The 21,005-nt window shown below is 42.8% G+C and overlaps 1 long non-coding RNA gene across 1 annotated transcript; it reads left to right on the top strand.

Annotated features, from left to right (window-relative positions):
• The first annotated feature begins 639 nt into the window (after window positions 1-639).
• On the top strand, window positions 640-2,998 carry LOC106929858 (uncharacterized). The gene is made up of 2 exons (XR_001420737.2): window positions 640-1,153; window positions 2,787-2,998. It is a non-coding gene; the product is annotated as an uncharacterized LOC106929858 (long non-coding RNA).
• The last annotated feature ends 18,007 nt before the right edge of the window (window positions 2,999-21,005 follow it).

Raw genomic sequence — 21,005 nt, 5'->3', positions numbered from 1 at the left:
GCGCGCGTGACTCACTGCATGAGCATGCGTGGTCTGCGCGCGTGATCGCAGTTCAGACACCAAGCGGTCCTGGTAAGGCAGCGGCTCACCAGCCAGGCTGCTGATTCCTGATTTGTTGATGGATGATGATATTATCTGCTCAACTTTTCCTTCTACCAATGAAAACTGATAATTATTTAAACTGCTGGCAGTTTCATAAATAAAAAACTTAATCAAGATGTTTCATTCTGACAGATAGTATTATTGAAAGTTTGAAGGACCATTTTTTGATATGAAATACTTTGATAACATGTTAATACAGATTTCTGTGTAGTTGGTTTATGTCCATTTGTGCTTTTTTCTCATTTGCCATCAGAAATTGTTCAACTATCTAAATAAGAGTAGAAACAATAAATATCTTTGTTGTTGTGTTCATATATCTATTTATGAAATAACTTAGCAAAAAAACGTTTTTTAATTTGAAAATGTTATCGCCTTTGAAACACGACTGATCAATTATAGACCCATAAGTTAACTCAATATTGTAACTGAGTCTCACTGTTAAATTAAATATTACACCAGTGATCTTCTGCTTGAACTTTTGTAAATGTTTGTACTATATTTACTGTAGGTGCCAGTGCAATCCCAGACCCTTATGCCACGGTGAAATTCCTGAGTCAAGAGTCATGTCATAAAGCAAGCTGTCACGGCAGCCATATTTAAGATGGCAGATTAGCAGCAAGAGAGAAGCCTTGGTGTCGGGAGGTTGTGTGAAAACCGAAGGGGGGCGCAGAACGTGGAAAGGAGCCAGACTCTGGGAAGAAGACGGTCACATGTGTGCAGGAGACATGAGCAAAGCTGCCAATCAGACAAAAGTCTGGACGCAGCAGAATCCCGCTCCCCGGCCGGCTGCCCGCCGCCTGGCCTCGGGCTGAGAGGGATAACTGAATTACAGCAGCAGCAAAAAGCTAATCTCACTTCCTCTGCGGGGGTCACATGAGTGTACACTTGTCGTCCTTTCTGTGGGTTGCTGCGAGCGCTCGTCTGTCGGTCTGAGCGCATTTGCTCAGGCTCAGCACGGCTTTTTGGAGAGCGTGTCGCCCCGGCGGTGAGAGAGCATGTTTACTAGATGGTGATGGAGGCTCACATCCAGCAGTCCTGCCGGGAACAGAAGGTGAGCAGTAATGGAGGTGAGAATCATCAAGGTGTCAGTGTGGGAAAGAAAACGGTGTGTGAGCGCAGCTTGTTTTTATTCCCCACATGCATTCACGTGTTTCAGCCTCCCTGAACGCGTCACTCAACCTGACGAGCTCCCGTCTGACGAGACGCGGCTCCGGAATTAGCAAAAGACTTCGGAAATTGTCAGTTGAGAAACAGATGGAGTATTTTTCTTGGAGAAATGCTTTTGGGTTTTATTGTTTTGTAGTTTTTCTTAGTGCACTTGACAAAAACTGGTTGACAGAGCCAGTAGGGATCACATCAGCCAGGTGTATTCATACACAATGATTAGCCAGAAAGACATTGCCTTGGGGAAGCAATTGTTGCCGTCCAATAATCCCAGAGGAGTTATATTGGCATTTCCAAACATTTTCTATTCCGTTAATGCGAAGAGATGCAGGTTTACTCGAACATTTATGAGAATTTTCCTCCCAGAAGTGGAAGTTTCAGCAAATTTACCTCAAAACTAGACCAAACAACACTCAGAGAAATTGCAAAGAATCTAAGAAATAAATATTCTAGTATCTGGTATGTGCTAAAATATGAAATAGGAATAAGTGAACATCCATCCATCCATTTTCTTACACCCTTGTCCCTAGTGGGGTCGGGAGGATAACTGAACATGTCTGGTTTATTTAAAAGATTAACTAAAAGAAAGCATAGAAAAAAAAGAATATACAGCTCTGGAAAAAATTAAGAGAGCACTTAGAATTATGAGCTTCTCTGATTTTTCTCTTTATAGGTTTATATTTGAGTAAAATGAACATTGTTTTTTATTCTATGAACTACTGACATCATGTCTGTGAAATTCCAAGCAAAAATTGTGTACTTATTTGCAGAAAATGGGAAATGGTCAAAAATAATAACGAAAAAAGATGCAGTGCTTTCAGACCTCAAATAATGCAAAGAAAATAATTTAGAAACCACAATATTAATGTTTGAACTCAGAGTTCAGGAGTCAAAAAACCTGGTGGAAAAACCAGGAAGTTTTCAATGGGGTTCAGTGCAGTGGCTGTAGCAGCATGACTTTGGTTTTCTGTGTCACATTTAGACAAGAGTTAAACGATTAACCACAGACATGAAAACACAGCAGAGAAGATTGACAAGAAAGAGCAGGAGTTTCTTAAAGAGGTAGAGGCCCAATTTCAAGGCGTTAAATTGCAAAGTCAAATTTGTTTTAAGCCATATTTGATTTATGTAACTTTTTTTTTTCAACAACTGAAGGTGACATAGTTAACTTGATAATGCTATAAAATGACACCATGTCCCTGGAAAACATAATTCTGCCCCTTTAATTTGCATTACTTACAAATTAATGTACAAATTGATGCTTTAAAGTAAAAAAACATGTTTTTTACTTTAAAGCATCAAATTAGCTTAAACTTAAACTTTCCATAAAGCAAAATTTTGACATGATTGCAAACCAAGCAAATAGACCAAAATGATTAACTTAGACCTAAATATCATCCAGCTTTTTGTTAGCATACAGGCTAAAACATGGCTAAAACAGTTTGCTAAACATAAAACAAAATCATCCCACATACCCAGTACAAGGAAAAAATATTACAAATATATATTTTTCTTCACAGGAAACCATAGTGATGAAATCGGGCACGCAGCATTCAGCTGCTGGTGGAGCTCAGGAAAGCAAAGTGGTTCTCCAGGTGTGTGTCAGACCGCGGTCAAACACTGGCAGGTCATGGTGTATCTGAAGGGACGTTTCCATGAGCAGCCGGTCGGATCAAAGAGACGCTAACACTGACTCATTAAACATAAACGGAGTTTCAGCATCAAACAATAGTTTTTTCCTGTTTGTTATAATCTGGTGCATAACATGCAGCTGCAGTCTCAACTAATCACACACACAATCAGTTTTTCCTTTAATCACTTCTTGTAACCAAGAGAGCACATGTAAACATGTGAGGTTTGGAGAGCTGGAGCTTGTTTCTCTGTCAGCAGAATTTCCCTTTTGAACTCACAGCTTCTGCTTTTTCACAAGCCAGAGCTAAAAAGCACATCTGATGACACCGGTTATATACTTTGGCTGAGCAAAGAGTCCTACAGAGAAAAGACCTGAAAACAGAAAACTGGAGTCCTAACAAAAGGGCATACCTTTCATCACCATACCTTTGGCTTCGGCCTCACCTTGGAGCTCAGACAGAAAAGCGTTGCTGTTTCCCATCCTGCTCCAGCAGCGTGTTCAGGACTGGCTGACCGGGTTAGGCTGGAGCCCGGGTTCTCCGCCAAACCACTCTGAAGCATAGCGTGACGGTGTGTACTTCTGTCATCAGGGAGGCTGTAGTTTTGTTTTGGCATCAGCGCGTGGTGGAGGTTACGGGAGCAGATGTAAGGCGTAGACCAATCGGCTAGATAAAAGAACACGTCAGGAAAAACAAAAGCATTTATGATTTATATGATACACGAGTCAGAACATTTACAATTACAAATTTAAAATTTACCATGAATAATTCCAGAAATTTGGGTAGAACATGTATATGTCTATCTTATAAAAAATGGAAATTTTTGTACAAAAGAATGACCAAAATAAGGTGCAAAAATGACAGATTTGCCTCTATGCACTATGTGAAGATAGATGGATGGATGGATATATATATATATATATATATATATATATATATATATATATATAAAAAATTCCCCTCTCACCCTCCGTGGGTGGTCTCTTTCATCCTCTGAGCTCGGGTCCTCTACCAGAGGCCTGGGAGCTTGAGGGTTCTGCGCAGTATCTTGGCTGTGCCTAGAACTGCACATTTCTGGACTGAGATGTCTGATGTTGTTCCTGGGATCTGTTTGAGCCACTGCTCCAGTTTGGGGGTGACTGCCCCGAGGGCCCCGATGACCACAGGCACCACTGTGGTCTTCACCTTCCAGGCCTTCTCCAGTTCCTCTCTGAGGCCCTGGTATTTCTCCAGTTTCTCATGCTCCTTTTTCCTGATGTTGTGGTCACTTGGTATTGCTACATCCACCACAACGGCTTTCCTCTGTTCTTTATCCACCACCACAATGTCCGGTTGGTTCGCCATTACCATCTTGTCTGTCTGGATCTGGAAGTCCCACAGGATCTTAGCTCGGTCATTCTCCACCACCTTTGGGGCTGTCCCCCATTTTGACCTCGGGGCTTCCAGTCCATATTCTGCACAGATGTTCCTGTACACTATGCCCGCCACTTGGTTATGTCGTTCCATGTACGCTTTCCCTGCCAGCATCTTGCACCCTGCTGTTATGTGCTGGACTGTCTCAGAGGCCTCCTTGCACAACCTACACCTTGGGTCTTGTCTGGTGTGGTAGATCTGAGCTTCTATTGCTCTGGTGTTTAGTGCCTGTTCCTGGGCGGCCAGGATGAGGGCCTCCGTGCTGTCCTTGAGTCCAGCTTTCTCCAGCCATTGGTAGGATTTCCTGATATCAGCCACTTCAGTTATTTGTCGGTGGTACATCCCATGTAGGGGCTTGTCTTCCCATGATGGTTCCTCCAGCACCTCGTCCTCTGTTCCCCATTGCCTGAGACATTCGCTGAGCACATCGTCCGTTGAGGCTTTGTCCTTGATGTATTTATGGATCTTAGATGTTTCATCCTGGACAGTGGCTCTCACACTCACTAGTCCTCTGCCTCCTTCCTTACGGTTCGTGTACAGTCTCAGGGTGCTGGATTTGGGGTGGAACCCTCCATGCATGGTTAGTAGCTTCCGAGTCTTAACATCCGTGGCCTTCATCTCTTCCATTGGCCAGCTAATTATTCCGGCAGGGTATCTGATTACTGGTAAGGCATAGCTGTTTATTGCACGGATCTTGTTCTTGCCATTGAGCTGGCTTCTCAGGACTTGCCTTATTCGTTGGAGGTATTTGGCTGTGGCTCCTTTCCTTGTGACCTCATCGAGGTTGGCATTTGCTTGTGGTATTCCCAGGTACTTGTAGCTGTGCTCTATGTCTGCTATCGTTCCCTCTGGGAGTGAGACCCCTTCTGTGCGGACGACCTTCCCTCTCTTTGTAACCATCCGGCCACACTTCTCTAGTCCGAATGACATCCCAATGTCAGTGCTGTAGATCCTGGTGGTGTGGATCAGTGAGTCGATGTCTCGCTCGCTCTTGGCGTACAGCTTGATGTCATCCATGTAGAGGAGGTGACTGATTGTGGCCCCATTCTTAAGTCGGTATCCGTAGCCAGTCTTGTTGATGATTTGGCTGAGGGGGTTCAGGCCTATGCAGAACAGCAGTGGGGACAGAGCATCTCCTTGGTATATGCCACATTTGATGGACACTTGTGCAAGCGGTTTGCAGTTGGCTTCAAGGGTGGTTTTCCACAGCCCCATCGAGTTTGCAATGAAGGCTCTTAGAGTCCTATTGATGTTGTACATCTCTAAGCATTCAATGATCCAGGTGTGTGGCATTGAGTCATAGGCTTTCTTGTAATCAATCCAAGCGGTGCACAGGTACGTGTGTCGGGTTTTGCAGTCTCGGGCGACTGTGTGGTCTACAAGGAGTTGGTGTTTGGCTCCTCTACTATTTATGCCGATGCCCTTCTGTGCCGTGCTCATGTATTTATCCATGTGTCCGCTTATCTTAGCCGCTATGATGCCTGACATGAGCTTCCATGTTGTAGAGAGACAGGTTATTGGCCGATAGTTGGATGGGACTGAACCCTTTGAGGGATCCTTCTGGATCAGGATTGTGCGCCCTTCAGTTAACCATTCAGGGTGAGTCCCATTCTGTAGCAGCTGGTTCAGTTGAGCTGCCAGTCGCTCATGGAGGGCAGTGAGTTTCTTTAGCCAGTAGGCATGGATCATGTCAGGCCCTGGTGCTGTCCAGTTTTTCATACCAGACCTCGATGGGGCTGTGGAAAACCACCCTTGAAGCCAACTGCAAACCGCTTGCACAAGTGTCCATCAAATGTGGCATATACCAAGGAGATGCTCTGTCCCCACTGCTGTTCTGCATAGGCCTGAACCCCCTCAGCCAAATCATCAACAAGACTGGCTACGGATACCGACTTAAGAATGGGGCCACAATCAGTCACCTCCTCTACATGGATGACATCAAGCTGTACGCCAAGAGCGAGCGAGACATCGACTCACTGATCCACACCACCAGGATCTACAGCACTGACATTGGGATGTCATTCGGACTAGAGAAGTGTGGCCGGATGGTTACAAAGAGAGGGAAGGTCGTCCGCACAGAAGGGGTCTCACTCCCAGAGGGAACGATAGCAGACATAGAGCACAGCTACAAGTACCTGGGAATACCACAAGCAAATGGCAACCTCGATGAGGTCACAAGGAAAGGAGCCACAGCCAAATACCTCCAACGAATAAGGCAAGTCCTGAGAAGCCAGCTCAATGGCAAGAACAAGATCCGTGCAATAAACAGCTATGCCTTACCAGTAATCAGATACCCTGCCGGAATAATTAGCTGGCCAATGGAAGAGATAAAGGCCACGGATGTTAAGACTCGGAAGCTACTAACCATGCATGGAGGGTTCCACCCCAAATCCAGCACCCTGAGACTGTACACGAGCCGTAAGGAAGGAGGCAGAGGACTAGTGAGTGTGAGAGCCACTGTCCAGGATGAAACATCTAAGATCCACAAATACATCAAGGACAAAGCCTCAACGGACGATGTGCTCAGCGAATGTCTCAGGCAATGGGGAACAGAGGACGAGGTGCTGGAGGAACCATCATGGGAAGACAAGCCCCTACATGGGATGTACCACCGACAAATAACTGAAGTGGCTGATATCAGGAAATCCTACCAATGGCTGGAGAAAGCTGGACTCAAGGACAGCACGGAGGCCCTCATCCTGGCCGCCCAGGAACAGGCCCTAAACACCAGAGCAATAGAAGCTCAGATCTACCACACCAGACAAGACCCAAGGTGTAGGTTGTGCAAGGAGGCCTCTGAGACAGTCCAGCACATAACAGCAGGGTGCAAGATGCTGGCAGGGAAAGCGTACATGGAACGACATAACCAAGTGGCGGGCATAGTGTACAGGAACATCTGTGCAGAATATGGACTGGAAGCCCCGAGGTCAAAATGGGGGACAGCCCCAAAGGTGGTGGAGAATGACCGAGCTAAGATCCTGACAGATCCAGACAGACAAGATGGTAATGGCGAACCAACCGGACATTGTGGTGGTGGATAAAGAACAGAGGAAAGCCGTTGTGGTGGATGTAGCAATACCAAGTGACCACAACATCAGGAAAAAGGAGCATGAGAAACTGGAGAAATACCAGGGCCTCAGAGAGGAACTGGAGAAGGCCTGGAAGGTGAAGACCACAGTGGTGCCTGTGGTCATCGGGGCCCTCGGGGCAGTCACCCCCAAACTGGAGCAGTGGCTCAAACAGATCCCAGGAACAACATCAGACATCTCAGTCCAGAAATGTGCAGTTCTAGGCACAGCCAAGATACTGCGCAGAACCCTCAAGCTCCCAGGCCTCTGGTAGAGGACCCGAGCTCAGAGGATGAAAGAGACCACCCACGGAGGGTGAGAGGGGAATTTTTATATATATACATAACAGCAGGGTGCAAGATGCTGGCAGGGAAAGCGTACATGGAACGACATAACCAAGTGGCGGGCATAGTGTACAGGAACATCTGTGCAGAATATGGACTGGAAGCCCCGAGGTCAAAATGGGGGACACCCCCAAAGGTGGTGGAGAATGACCGAGCTAAGATCCTGTGGGACTTCCAGATCCAGACAGACAAGATGGTAATGGCGAACCAACCGGACATTGTGGTGGTGGATAAAGAACAGAGGAAAGCCGTTGTGGTGGATGTAGCAATACCAAGTGACCACAACATCAGGAAAAAGGAGCATGAGAAACTGGAGAAATACCAGGGCCTCAGAGAGGAACTGGAGAAGGCCTGGAAGGTGAAGACCACAGTGGTGCCTGTGGTCATCGGGGCCCTCGGGGCAGTCACCCCCAAACTGGAGCAGTGGCTCAAACAGATCCCAGGAACAACATCAGACATCTCAGTCCAGAAATGTGCAGTTCTAGGCACAGCCAAGATACTGCGCAGAACCCTCAAGCTCCCAGGCCTCTGGTAGAGGACCCGAGCTCAGAGGATGAAAGAGACCACCCACGGAGGGTGAGAGGGGAATTTTTTTTTTATATATACACACACACACACACACACACACATACACACACACAGTACACAAAACGTTTTTGTCAAACACTGAGCAACCTGTTCCCCTCCTCGCCTGTGGTGGAGCTGCACCAAGAACCACTGAAGCAGAAGACACCAAGCACAACTTTCTTCATGAAATGCAAACAAAAATGGGGTGGTATCAGATTTTATCCATTGCAGGATTTCTGTTTTGCTTTTGGAAAAAGACCACGAGCCATTTTCTCCTCCTAGCGCTAAACTAGCATGTTAGTTTTGTTGGCATTTACCCAGAATGCCCTTCCTGCTTCCTGCTTTTGGGGGCGGTCTCTTTAGTTACTGGTGCTTCAAGACAACATCACACACAGGAAGTAAACAATCCATAACCAAAACTTTCATGCAGAGTATCTCCAGCTAAGCTAATCTACCAAAAATCTGTTGGTCAAACTGAAAACAGGAGCATTTCAAATTAGAGACATTTATATTGCCACTGGCGATACTGCTATGAAATGGTATTTAATGGAAACACAAAGGTCATAGTAATGTGCACGCTAACTTCTGACAGCCACTTTCTCTACTTCAAAATTGGTTGAGTCGCTTTTATGTCCTTTGAATTTCTCTCTACATCATTGCAATCTACTTTCATCCATTCACTTCTCTTTCCGGGGCAAAACTTTTTTACAGTCACGGTTCCTTTCTCACGAGCCGATAGCAGGCAGAGAGCGCAGCGCACAGAGGCCTTCTGTGTGCTTCAAACATCCGGACTGAACCCGGCGCGATAAAAACGTCCCGTTAATCTAACCTTGAAAGCTGCGGCGGAGGAGAGCACCCCCCTCTCTTCCCCACCTCCCAGCCCCAGAAAGAGAAACAGGCGGATTATTTCCATTTGAAAGAACATGCCAAATTACACAAATCTGTTTTCAGACGCTCTTTTCAAAAGTGGCAACAGATGGAGGTCGCTGTGAGCTGTGAGCAGGTTGGAGATGACGGTGTGCCGTGTGTTTATCAGCACACACACAGGTAGCCCAAGAAGCCATTATGCCGAGCACAGATCTTATTCAAGCAAACACTCTAAGAGACGGCTGCCTAGGTGTGCGCCATCCTTCACACATTTCCTGTTTTTTTTTTTTTTAATTATTTTATTTGAATACAGACTCTAGACTTCATGTGTAGCAGCTGCTGCATAACTTATCTCTGCTGGAGGATGGAACAAAAGCCAGCGAGTGATTAAACAACTGAGGAAGGAAAGTTGGGCGCTAGGTGAGAGCTGGGAGAGATAGCTTAAAACTGTGGCTTTATTTTAGCTCCAACAAAACAACAAAACATGGTTTCATTGGCTGAAAACAGCTTGAAATGGAAGTTATTTGCTTTTAACTGTGAGTTACATAGAAGAAGGTGACAGAAGTAAATACAGGTTGGTCTCTGCGGTATGTGGACGTCCTTTCAGCCTGTGGTCAACTGTCACCTGTCCGTCACAGGAAGATACATAACAGACGACCACAGAAACTCACAATTCAGGTAACCAGTCAGCATGATGTGGATTTTGTTTTTTGATAGACATGCAAACTCAATGAGGAAGTACCCCAGATTTCTACACAATACCTGGGTCATTAGGAAGTGTTGTCTTACAGAAAGCGGGTAAAACACACTTGCATTTGCCCAGAAGGGTCAACAAAAGTTACAAAAGAACAACAAAGAGCCACAAAACAATGGCAAAACCACAACATGAGTTATTTTGAAAGTTATGCTAAAACCGAAGATGTGCTAAGATGAAGTTTAGGCTAAAGCAGAAATCGCGCTGAAACAGACAGAAAATGAAGTCCTGCTAAAACAGAAGTTTACCATTTTGCATTTTAGCAAAACTTCCATTTTAGTGAAATTCGCATTTGAGAATAAATCCTCTTTCAGCATAACTTCAATTTCAGCATTGTGTTTGTTTTAGCATATCTTCCATATTAGCATAATTTCTGTAGTGGTTTGTGTTTGTCTGTGTTTTTTATTACTGATGTCTTGTTGCTTTGTGGCTTTTGCATTTTGTCAACCGTTCTGTCCGAAGATAAACCATGACACAGAGCAAACACTAAATACTTCATGTCCTTCTGATTTCACCAGATTTCCTGTAATGATCACTTTGTTATCTGACTTTAGATGGTGCATTTTAAAGTTTGCTTTGATATTTTACAGTATGTAAGTATATACATGCACGCTGTTTTCAGCTTAAATAAATAACATTTTTACATCACTAGTTACTTTCAAACCATAGTACTGGCTTATCAAATCCATCCATTGCTTTAAATACAAAGGAACATTGCCGTACTAAACCTGTCTTGTGCATCACATCCTGTAGATCAGTGTGTTTTCCACATTAGACCAACACTGGAGGACCATCTGCTGTGTTTGCACCCAGAGGCTGCTCTGCTGCCCGTTTTCTTACATTTCATTTCATCACACTTGTTTCAAAGTCTAGTCTAAGCTCACACTCACATCTACTGACCTCCTGAGGTGAATTAGCCTCATAACATTGTTGAGTCACCTTCACTCTGTCCATCCAGCTGATGCCGAAATGTAAAGAGATGTTATATGATACGACACAGCAGCACACATTTTACTGCAGCGCGATGGCTATGGTGTCATTTTCAGCTTTGGGTAAGGCTTCAAATAGTGAGCAGCTATACCAAGTGAAGCTACACCAAGCTTCACTTCTGATGGAGTTTGATACAAGGACGTTTTTTCTTGACCAGTCACTGCTGGTCAACAGTACACTGTTGAGTTTTTTGCACCTTCTGTCTTTAATTACTACACACACACACACACACACACACACACACTCACCTCCTCAAAGGACGGGTGATAATCAACAACCAGTGGCAGATGAGAGTCTGTTCAGAGAGCAGAGAGACGAGAGCCTCTTGGGGAAAGGTTAGCCTAGCCTGAGGGTTCTGATCAACTTTCTCCAATCTGGACAACCACCAAGAAGTCTCAGGGAACATCTCTGTTTTAATCACTTCTCACATCCAAAGTTAATAAAGCAGTTTTGGTTAAACCTACCTCCATGAACAGAAACAGTTAACAGAATTAACATAGTTGGGGTTGTAGGAACAATACAAGGTCTCTGATGGCGATGCGATCCTCAGGGATGTTTTCTCTCTCTCTCCTTTCTGCATCCATCCTGCTACAGGTCATCAACCTGCCTTCATTTAGTCAATCAATCAAATTTTATTTGTATAGCACATTTCAACAGCAAAGTACTTCACATAATTAAAATAAAAACAGCATGTGACATTGAAAAAAAACAGTGAGAAAGAGAAAGACATTTTGAAAAAGATTTTAAAAAAAGATAAAAACATTAAAACCCGCACCCCTTTTAGGACTTCAGTTAAATATCGTTTAACTGGGACTCAAACCCTCTGGGACTTTAGTCAAAAACACCGTTTGACAAGGACTCCAACCTCTAGGTTTTTAGTTGAAACGTCGTCAGCTGGGACTCTAAACCCTGTAGGACTTTAGTTAAACGCCCTTTAACTGGGACTAAGATTTAGCACAGGTAGAGTCTACAGATGTGTAGTTTCTTCCCGTCTAATAAAACGTGGCCGATGACTTGAACTGACAGCATTGGTCACAGAAGAGACACATCACTCTGACCACAGAGAGATGTGTCTGGTCACAGTCACCAGATGACTTGCTTTATGTAGTTGAAAGGTAACGGATGTAAAAATTTCAACCAGGACAAAACTGCCGCGCGTCAAACAGACAGGATAAAACCTGTTACATAAAACTTCCTCTGGGTCTGGGTTCTGTGTGGAGGGACAGAATCCACATCATGGTGGTTCCCTGAAGAGGAAGATGAACCAGGAGCGGTGGAAGCTTTTGGCCGGACACATCAAAGATCGCACGGAAAAACAGCCGAGATGGTTGAGTTGTGTGGAGGTGTGTGAGGGGTACTTTCCATCCTGCATGCTAAACCTCTCAGGGCCTTTTCTGCCAGCTCTCACCACATGCAAGCCAGCCACACACTCGTATGTAAACAGCCGTACACACACACGCGCACACACACATAGTTTCAGCTTCTAAGCCTATTTCGCATCCTTCTTCTGGAGGACTTTACCTTTCTCTTAGCAGGCAAGTCCAATTTCCTGGATGGCAGGAAAAGGTTCTTTTCAAGCCTTTTCAAAGCTTTTTTGACATGCAATCCATTCAGCTGCAGCAACATATTGTCTAATAAATGGTGTGTGTGATGAAAGCGGGCTGACAGAGGGGCTGGCTGTGTCTGGTTATATGGGCCTTAATGTGTCTAATCTGATGTCAATGAGAAAGGAGCCACCTCTGAACCCGGGAGTGGAGGTGCTGATCCAGAACCACCATATGGCTCCTCACGGCACCTACGGCCCTGGAGAGGCTCCTAGCAGCCGTCACCACTTCCTCTATATGCGTGTGTGTGTGTGTGTGTGTGTGTGTGTGTGTGTGTGTGTGCGTGTGCATGCGTGTGTGCCAATGAAGACAGACGAGCTGTAACAGCTGCCTGGTGCCACTGGGGATTGTTGACCTTCTGTCTCTCAGGTGATCACAGCTCAGTGCAGTTTTGTCCTGCATCCCGTCATAGAAACGGTTCAGTTATCTTCACAAATTTGTGCAAAATTTAGTGGTCAGGTTGAGGCAGAGACAGGACATTTACCTAAATGATATGTTGGAATTAACTATCTGGAAAACTGCGGAACGTGTCAGGAAAGCCAAACAAAGGGAAGCTGAGATTGTTTCCGTTACACATGTGGGCAAAACTTTGTCGATGTTCCGCTGACATCGATGTTTCTATTAAAATTTCTCTTGATTGTTCACACACAAATACTGCTGCTTAACACACAGTGGAAACATGCAACTCATGCATCAACCCCCATTAACCAACTCTGCTGAACTAGTTGCGCAACTCCTGCTTTACACTCTTTTACACACTTTTTCCAAAAACAATCCGTACAGTTTTCATGAGGAAAGTCTCTGACTGCCCTCCTGTGGACACTGACTCGTCTCGTGGGCAGACTGCTGTCATTCTTATCCAAGCTGTGGAAGATGCATGTGGAGATGTAGCAGCTGGATCCACCATGCTGGACGTTCTGCTCCTGCTGCTGGATCAGGGAAACGTTCCTCCTGATGTGGACGAGGCGCTGCGGTCGATCTGAAATGGAAGAGAAGATGCAGCAGAGTTTCTGTTTTATGTATTTTACTTTAAACGTATTCAGTAAGTTCTTATGTTTTGTATGTTCACTACTGTGGGATGTACAGTGTGCACATCCTGCACATACGGGAAAATAAAGCATATTTATTACAGTGTATTTGTGTGCTTTGAGTTGAAAAACAATTTTTAAAAATTTTACAAAACACATTTCTGTATGTACTGTTTGTAGTAAGTAACAGTGAGTCATGATGAATGGAGTGTTTTTCATTACATCAACTGGTTCTTATAAATGTCTATGATGGTTTGTAAGCGTCATCTGAACACAAAATACAATTTTGCTAATTGTTGCTGGCTAGTCTGAAGGAGCTGAGTGGCGGAGTGGCTGCTCTGTGAGGTGGAGCTAGATCCACTAAAGTGTTTTTCACAGCTAATTGGTTGCTATGGAGATTACAGGATTCCTCAAACATCCATGACTGAATCAAGGTATATTGTTGATGAGGACATAACATTGTAACATGATGTAAATCTCAAAAATTTTACACAATACCCCCCATTTAATGAATAAACTTTAGTTGTTTTAATACCCCACAGAAAAATAAATGGCAAAAAAATAAATAGCTGAAATTTCAGAACTGTGAAGGATAAACAGATTTGTGCCGTTTCAAACCGAACCGTTTGAACCATGACTGTGAAACATGAAATCATCTAATCTGGCGTTGCTGCTGAAGCTGAAGATGTTCTGCTGCTGGTGACCTGCTGCTCTGAAACCCAGAGACGGACCGATGCAGCTCTGACCCGGGTTCTGCTCTGTTACCACAGGGTGTCTCTGTGGAGCAGCCAGGAGGCTCTGCAGCAGAGAACAACGGCTCCACTGGACAACACACACCGTTCAAACACCACAACGATCTGCATGCTGTTTCATCCAGTCAATATTTCTAAAACAGAAATGATTCGTTCCTCTGGCAGATTTATTTAGATTTCAAATTGTTTTCATTCCAACAAAATGTTTTCTGCCTGGAAATGAGGCAGGGATCTCTGAGAACATAGAACATGTAAAAGAAAAAAAAGGATCAATTAAAACATATCAGTTTTTATTTCCTAATCATGCAGACCTCTCAGGTCTTCAGAACCAAACATGCATTCAGATTCTGTGCTTCTCTAATCTGGAACAAACATCCAGAAAACTGCAAAACAGCTGAAACACTAAGTTCCTTTAGATCCAGACTGAAAGCCCAGCAGACCTGAGCTGGAACATTATGAACTGATTTCAGGCCTGTTGTTGTTTTTTCTTTCCTTTGCTGCTGTAACGTCGTGTTTTTGCTCATTCTCCGTTTTATTTTCTTCTAGTCGTGTGAAGCTCTTTGAGTTGCCTTGTTGCTGAAAAATGTAATACAAAATATGATGGTAAAAATGATTTACACTGTTCTCAATAATCCTTGGAGAAATCCTGTTTTTGGAATTACTTCAGCAATGCCAAAACCTGTTATCATTTCTGAGCAGCTTTTTACTGATTGGAGCTGCAGGTTTGTGAGGCTGGAGGGTCTCCGTCCCATCACCCTAATGTTTAGCTTCCTCCTCAGTTCCATGTTCATGTCAGAATTTTAGCTGATCACATCCAGTCAAAGGTAACATGATGGTCAAATCAGATCATTTCAACACGAAATCTGTCAGGAGTTTGGAACATTTTGAGCCCAACTGTGAATTCCAACATTTTCTAAAATTGTACTTAAATTCTTACTTTTTCTTTTTTTAAGATAATGCTTCATAAGAAATAAATTAGATTCTGAATTTGAAACATAACGGGTGATATTTGTCAGTAGCCACTTTTTAAATCTGCTTTTGCTGAAATTTGTTTTATGTATTTTGTTACTTTTTTTGTTGAAGCTCTTTGTGATTTTTATCTTAAAAGTTAACATGACAGTAAATTTTTACTTACCATCTTTAGAACGGGCTCATCTATTGGATGATCTTTCCAGAATCATGACTGTAATCCTCCATGTTAAACAGATGCAGAAAATAATAATTTATTACAGGAAAAACAAGAAATGTTTTGGTAACACTTTATGTGAAGGGGTGTGCATAAGACTGACATGACACTGTCATAAACATAAAGAAGTCTTTATGAATGTTTATGACTGTTGTCATGAAGTGTCATTCGGTAAATAATGACACTTTAAATGCAAAGTTGCTCTAAAAGTTACATTAAAAGTGCCAACTTTGCATGATTTTGTAAATTATAATGTAATGCAAAGTTGGCACTTTTAATGCAACTTTTAGAGCAACTTTGCATTTAAAGTGTCATTATTTACCGAATGACACTTTATGACAAGAGTCATAAACATTCATAAAGACTTCTTTATGTTTATGACAGTGTCATGTCAGTCTTATGCAAAACCCTTCAAATAAAGTGTTACCAATGTTTTCAATCTAACCTAACAAGGAGGCATGTCTGCGTCTCCCACCACAACTCCACCTTGAGTTGCTAAACAATCTACATCTAGTTATTAACTTATATTTTACATGCAAGACTCATTAAAAATCACAGTTTTTATCTTATATTAAGTTGACATTTTCATGCTTATATTGAACCCATAGCCATGTTTCATGGTTCTCTAGTGGACCAAATGACAGAGTATCAGGTTCTTCTGCTAAAATCTTTAGTTAAATTTCAGTCGAAAAGCTGTAATAATTTCACCCTAATTGACTATTTACATTTGTTAGATGAACATGTTTAATTACAACGGAAATAATTATAAGAGCTAATATTTAATACCTTCTAGAATTACTTTGTACAGTGTGTTTTTCTCTTTGCTCACCTTCAGACTGCGAGGGAGGGGATAAAAAAAGAGAACATCAGATTATGGTGCTTTGTGATGTTTGGAGCTGGTTCAGTTTCCCAGACTGGTAGGGAACAGGTGCGGTCACCAGTTGCTCTTTTGAGCCGGACTGAAAACGGAGCCAGCACCTGTTCCACATTCCTCTCTGGTCGTGTTAGAAAAAAAGAAAAAAAAAAAACCGGTGGTGAAATGTAAATGTTGAGCAGGAAGTTCAAATCCAGTTAAAGAAACAGCAAAATAAGAATTAACACATCTGGTAAAACTATCGTTCTCTGTCTTGATTTCTCATTAATGATGAGGCTCATCAGGTTTTCCTCCTATTGTACAGATTGATTTATGCTTTTGGATTGAAAAAAACAAAAACAAGTTTTCACTGGGTCAGTTTTGTTCCAGTTCCTGCTCTGCTCTGGCCACAGCTGTGCACAACTGTCCAGCGGCTCTGATGTCATGCATAATGGCTGCTGGAACCTGATCTGAGCGCTGCGTCCCGCCCTGCTGCTCAGGCTGCAGGGTGAAGGTTAATGCAGGGGCCACCTGCAGCACATCTGACACCGTCCCACAAAGACCTGAGAGGAGCGAGAGCAGTAAAGCTGCTTCAGGCTGTCGGCATCAGAAGAAAATTCATGAAAAACAGAAGCAAACTAAACTTCTGCTGAGCAGAAACAAGAAAGATTCTTTGGTTGGATCACAGCTTCCTAAACTTTTAGAAGGTTTTTTATTCATTATTCAATAATTATTACATTCATTTAACATAATTGCTGCCTCATATCATCTGATTTTAGATGAGCAGAGGCGGTCCTGACCTGTCTGCTGCCCTGGGCGGTGATGTTGGGATGATGACGGCTCCTATCAGACCCTGCTGACATTCACATCCTCCCATCTTTCTCTTTTAAATTTTCTATTATCTATACCAGGTTGAGGAGCAAAACAGCTCCATTCATTTTACTGGCAGCCCATCAAAAAAAATTAGCATCAGAAATAAGAGAATATTGAGAATATTTTATGGATTAGTGCATTTGTTTCTGGTAACAATTTCTTAATTCATTTTGTATACTGAAATTAAAAAAAAAAAAAAAAAGCTGAAACATTTTGAATTTCATTTAGACTCAGGAACACTGGAATAAAAATGTTCTTGATTGAAATAGAAAATTTTAAATTTTAAATAATAATCCTCCCTGGTTAACTCATCAATTTGATCAAAGAATCAAAATTAGGATTAGTTTTCACCAGTGCTCTTCTTGGGTTTCCACACTTCACAGTGATGTTAGTCCAGCCAAGAATTCTGAGTTCAGATCAACTCAAAGAAATTTATATTTATAAATTTATATTTATAATATTTATAAATATAAATTTATAAAAGGTCGTTTTTAAGATGTTTTCTGTTTTTTGTGCCAGAAAAAGTGAAGGAAAAAACTGACTGAAATTAAATTAGGTAAAAAAAAAATGCTAAAAATTTTAGCTCTTATTTACCTTTTTTTACTTTGTCTCTCCCCATTTGATCACTGGAGATAGAAGTAACTCAAGTTGAAAACATCTTAAGACCAATTTAAAACCATTCTGAATAAAATGCAAGTCCTCTGTCCTGACAAGAATGTACAAAAGAAATGCATTCACTTTTTTTTCTGCAATTGAAATTCAAATTTCTGTGTTTTTTTTGTTACTCTTGCCGCCGGCTTTGTACTCCTCACACAGTTGCTCTCTACAACCTTAACCCTCATACTACCAAGCTTTGATTTGCACAGAATGCATGTAGCCAAAAAGCTAGCTAGCTGGCTAGCTTTTTTTTTAAAGACCAGTTTAGCTAGTTAGCTAGCTACCGTTTTTGCTTCTTTTTTTGTAAATATTCATCCAACTACTAACAAATTTACATTTTAACATGATGGAAAAAAAGTTAGCTAATTAGCTTTTTAGCTTCTTTTTTTGAATGTTGCCCAGCCGACTGCCAATAAATTTACACTTACCCATGATAGACAGTAAAAGGCTAAATAGCTACATACATTTATTATTATTATTATTATTATTACTATTTTGTGAATGTTGTTCATCCAACTACTAATAAATTTACACAAACCCATGATAGACACAAAAATGTTAGTGAGCTAGCAAGTATTAGCAGCTTGTTGCCTTGAGACACAGAATGCAGTGATTTTAGCTTCATGAATTTAAGGCTTTTAAAGGGTGAGCGGACACCCTAGTGTTCATGTGGACTTCATATCTGCAGGTTACTCAAAATGATGATCATTTCACACATGGCCACAGAAACAGATTTTTAGAGGTTAATGCCACATCATGCTTCACTAAGCTTCCAAAGAAACTCAAAATTGTCTAAGAAAATACAAGCTAAACATTTATGGTAATTGTTAGCCTAGCACTGCTTTAGTCGAGCTCAGGATTTTTCTCCTTTTGAATTCTGACATGTCGCTACACAATCTCAAACCAGGTAATCCGCCGAAGGTCTTTTATCGAAATTCCAACACTCAATGTAGAATTTCCAAAACAGAGGAAAATACATGAGCTCAGACAAACACCCAATAGTGTATCTGGGCCCTCGGTTCGCCGGTGAGCCCACCTCGGGGTACATATGCTCGCGCAGATGCACACGTGTTTGTTTGTGCGTGTGTGTTTCCCGTCTGCACTCATTAATCCCCGTCTCCAGTCTTAATGGATAGAATCGGGTTCTCTCCTCCTCTCCTGCTGCTTGGAGAACAAACGCGTTAGCATGCGAGGCCCTCTCCTCCTCATAAGACCCTAAATATGGAAACGGTGATTGGAAATTGTTTAGACAACCTGAAATGGTTTATCCCGGGGCTGCATACGGCTCCCAGATCAAAGCGGAGGAAACATGAATCATGGAGAGTTTCTGTGCGGAAACAAACCCTTCGCCTTACTTTCTTTTTTTTTTTTCCTCTTTCTTCCTTTTGACACACACACTGCCACAAATGAGAAAGTAAAGGAAAACAAAGGGAAAGAAAAGACTGTCTCTCTTGGTTCTGATGTGAAGAACATCTTTGTTTGATCACAGTCTGCGTGACATGCTTCTGCTGCCACTTCACTCCCACCAGTAAACTGTCTTGCATTAGTAAAGAGCGCCGAGGCGCCCGCCGTCGCTTGTGGAAACTCTCAAAGATCGAAGAGAAACGTTGTCTTCCTTCCTGGACCGTTTCCCTCTCCTCCATGAAGACCCACCGCTCTCCTCAGGTGCGGATCGAGGAGAGCATGGTCACTGCGGCCGTGTCCAGCCTCCTTTGGGATTGGGCAGGAGACGCTGCTCACACGGCGGATCACAAGCTGCTAAAAGACGAGCCCTGTAGACGACCTGAACGGGCCAACGTCTGACAAATGGTGAAAAATCTTTCCCTGCTGGTCTGCAGCTCTAATAAAGAAACAAAAAAAAAACCTTTCTGTCTTCTTCTATGGTTTACATCGATGTGGCCTGCTCATGGATCCGGTTCTCCTCTGTTCTTGAAGTTCTTTGGCCTGAAGAATTTGAGATCTTAGCCAGGTTGCGTTTAAAGCTGCAGTATGCGACTTTTACAAAAAATATGTTAAAGGTGTCAGCATGTCGTAACGGTGCAGAATGAGACAGATAATCTGTGAAAAGATGGAGCTCCTCCACCTTCTCCCAGTGCTGCTATTACCGTATGAAGTAATGCACATCAGCCAATCAGAGCCAGGAGGGATTCATGTCGATAAACATGAATCCCTCATGTTTATTGACATGAATCGATATTCATATACGAATACGAGAGCTGCAGCTGATGTCGATGCTGAAGAATAAACCAGAAAAGGTTTCCTGTGTTTGTACCTGAGATTATCATTGATATTAAAATTTGGTTTATGTTCAAGAAAACTTAAGGGTGACAAAAAAAAAGCTAAGTTTTTGGTAGGGGAGGAAATGCTTTTTCACAGCCCTGTAGATGATGAAATACATGATCTTTTTTAAACATTTACATGCCAGTCGTTTGTATTCCTCCTCTCCTCCCTCCGTCAGGCGGACGTGAGAGGCTGACTCACTGGTTTCAGGGAACAGAAGCGGCGCTGATGTCATCCTGACGGGCAGAGCGGCCCGGTGAACGCAGCGGGATGGCGTCAGGCCCCAGACGCATCACTCTCGGCTGACGGAGGTGCCAGGTGATGTCAGCGCGGGATGAAGCACCGGCCCCGGCTCAGCACTCTGGAGCTGCTTCACCCGAACCTCAGCAGAACACCGACTGACACTTGGAAATGTGTGATGAAGATGTTTCAGCAGCCTGTCACTTCACAACCACAAACATCACTATACAGATCAGATGTTGGGATTTTATGTGAAGGACCAACACTAAGTAGATTTCTTTTTTTCATATTAAACCCACTGTACAGTAGCAGCATTTTCATTGACCATATAATTGCACAATTTGACATTTCAAAAATAAATGTGCTTAATGGAAACGGGGCTACTTAGGAAAAACCCTCGTTTCCAATAAATTGTTTTGCTGCTTTGACGAGGTCGTTTTTCAGCCATATTAACATTAGTTTATTTTGTAAAAGTGAAGTAGGAAACCTTTTTTTGCATCACACGAGTCACATGATCAACAACCAGATGTTACTACTGGTGGAAATGACAAAGAAGACAGGAAGTAATGATCCTCCAAATCACGGCGCAGAAGGATTTTAATGACTTATTGTGTCAACAAACTTAGTTTTGT

This window comes from Poecilia mexicana, unplaced genomic scaffold (genome assembly GCF_051168715.1).
Source record: "Poecilia mexicana isolate PSO_F unplaced genomic scaffold, ASM5116871v1 scaffold_20, whole genome shotgun sequence".
In the NCBI taxonomy this organism is placed as follows: Eukaryota; Metazoa; Chordata; class Actinopteri; order Cyprinodontiformes; family Poeciliidae; genus Poecilia; species Poecilia mexicana.
Note: the sequence above shows the minus strand (reverse complement) of the source record. Positions and strands in the feature narration are given on the sequence as shown.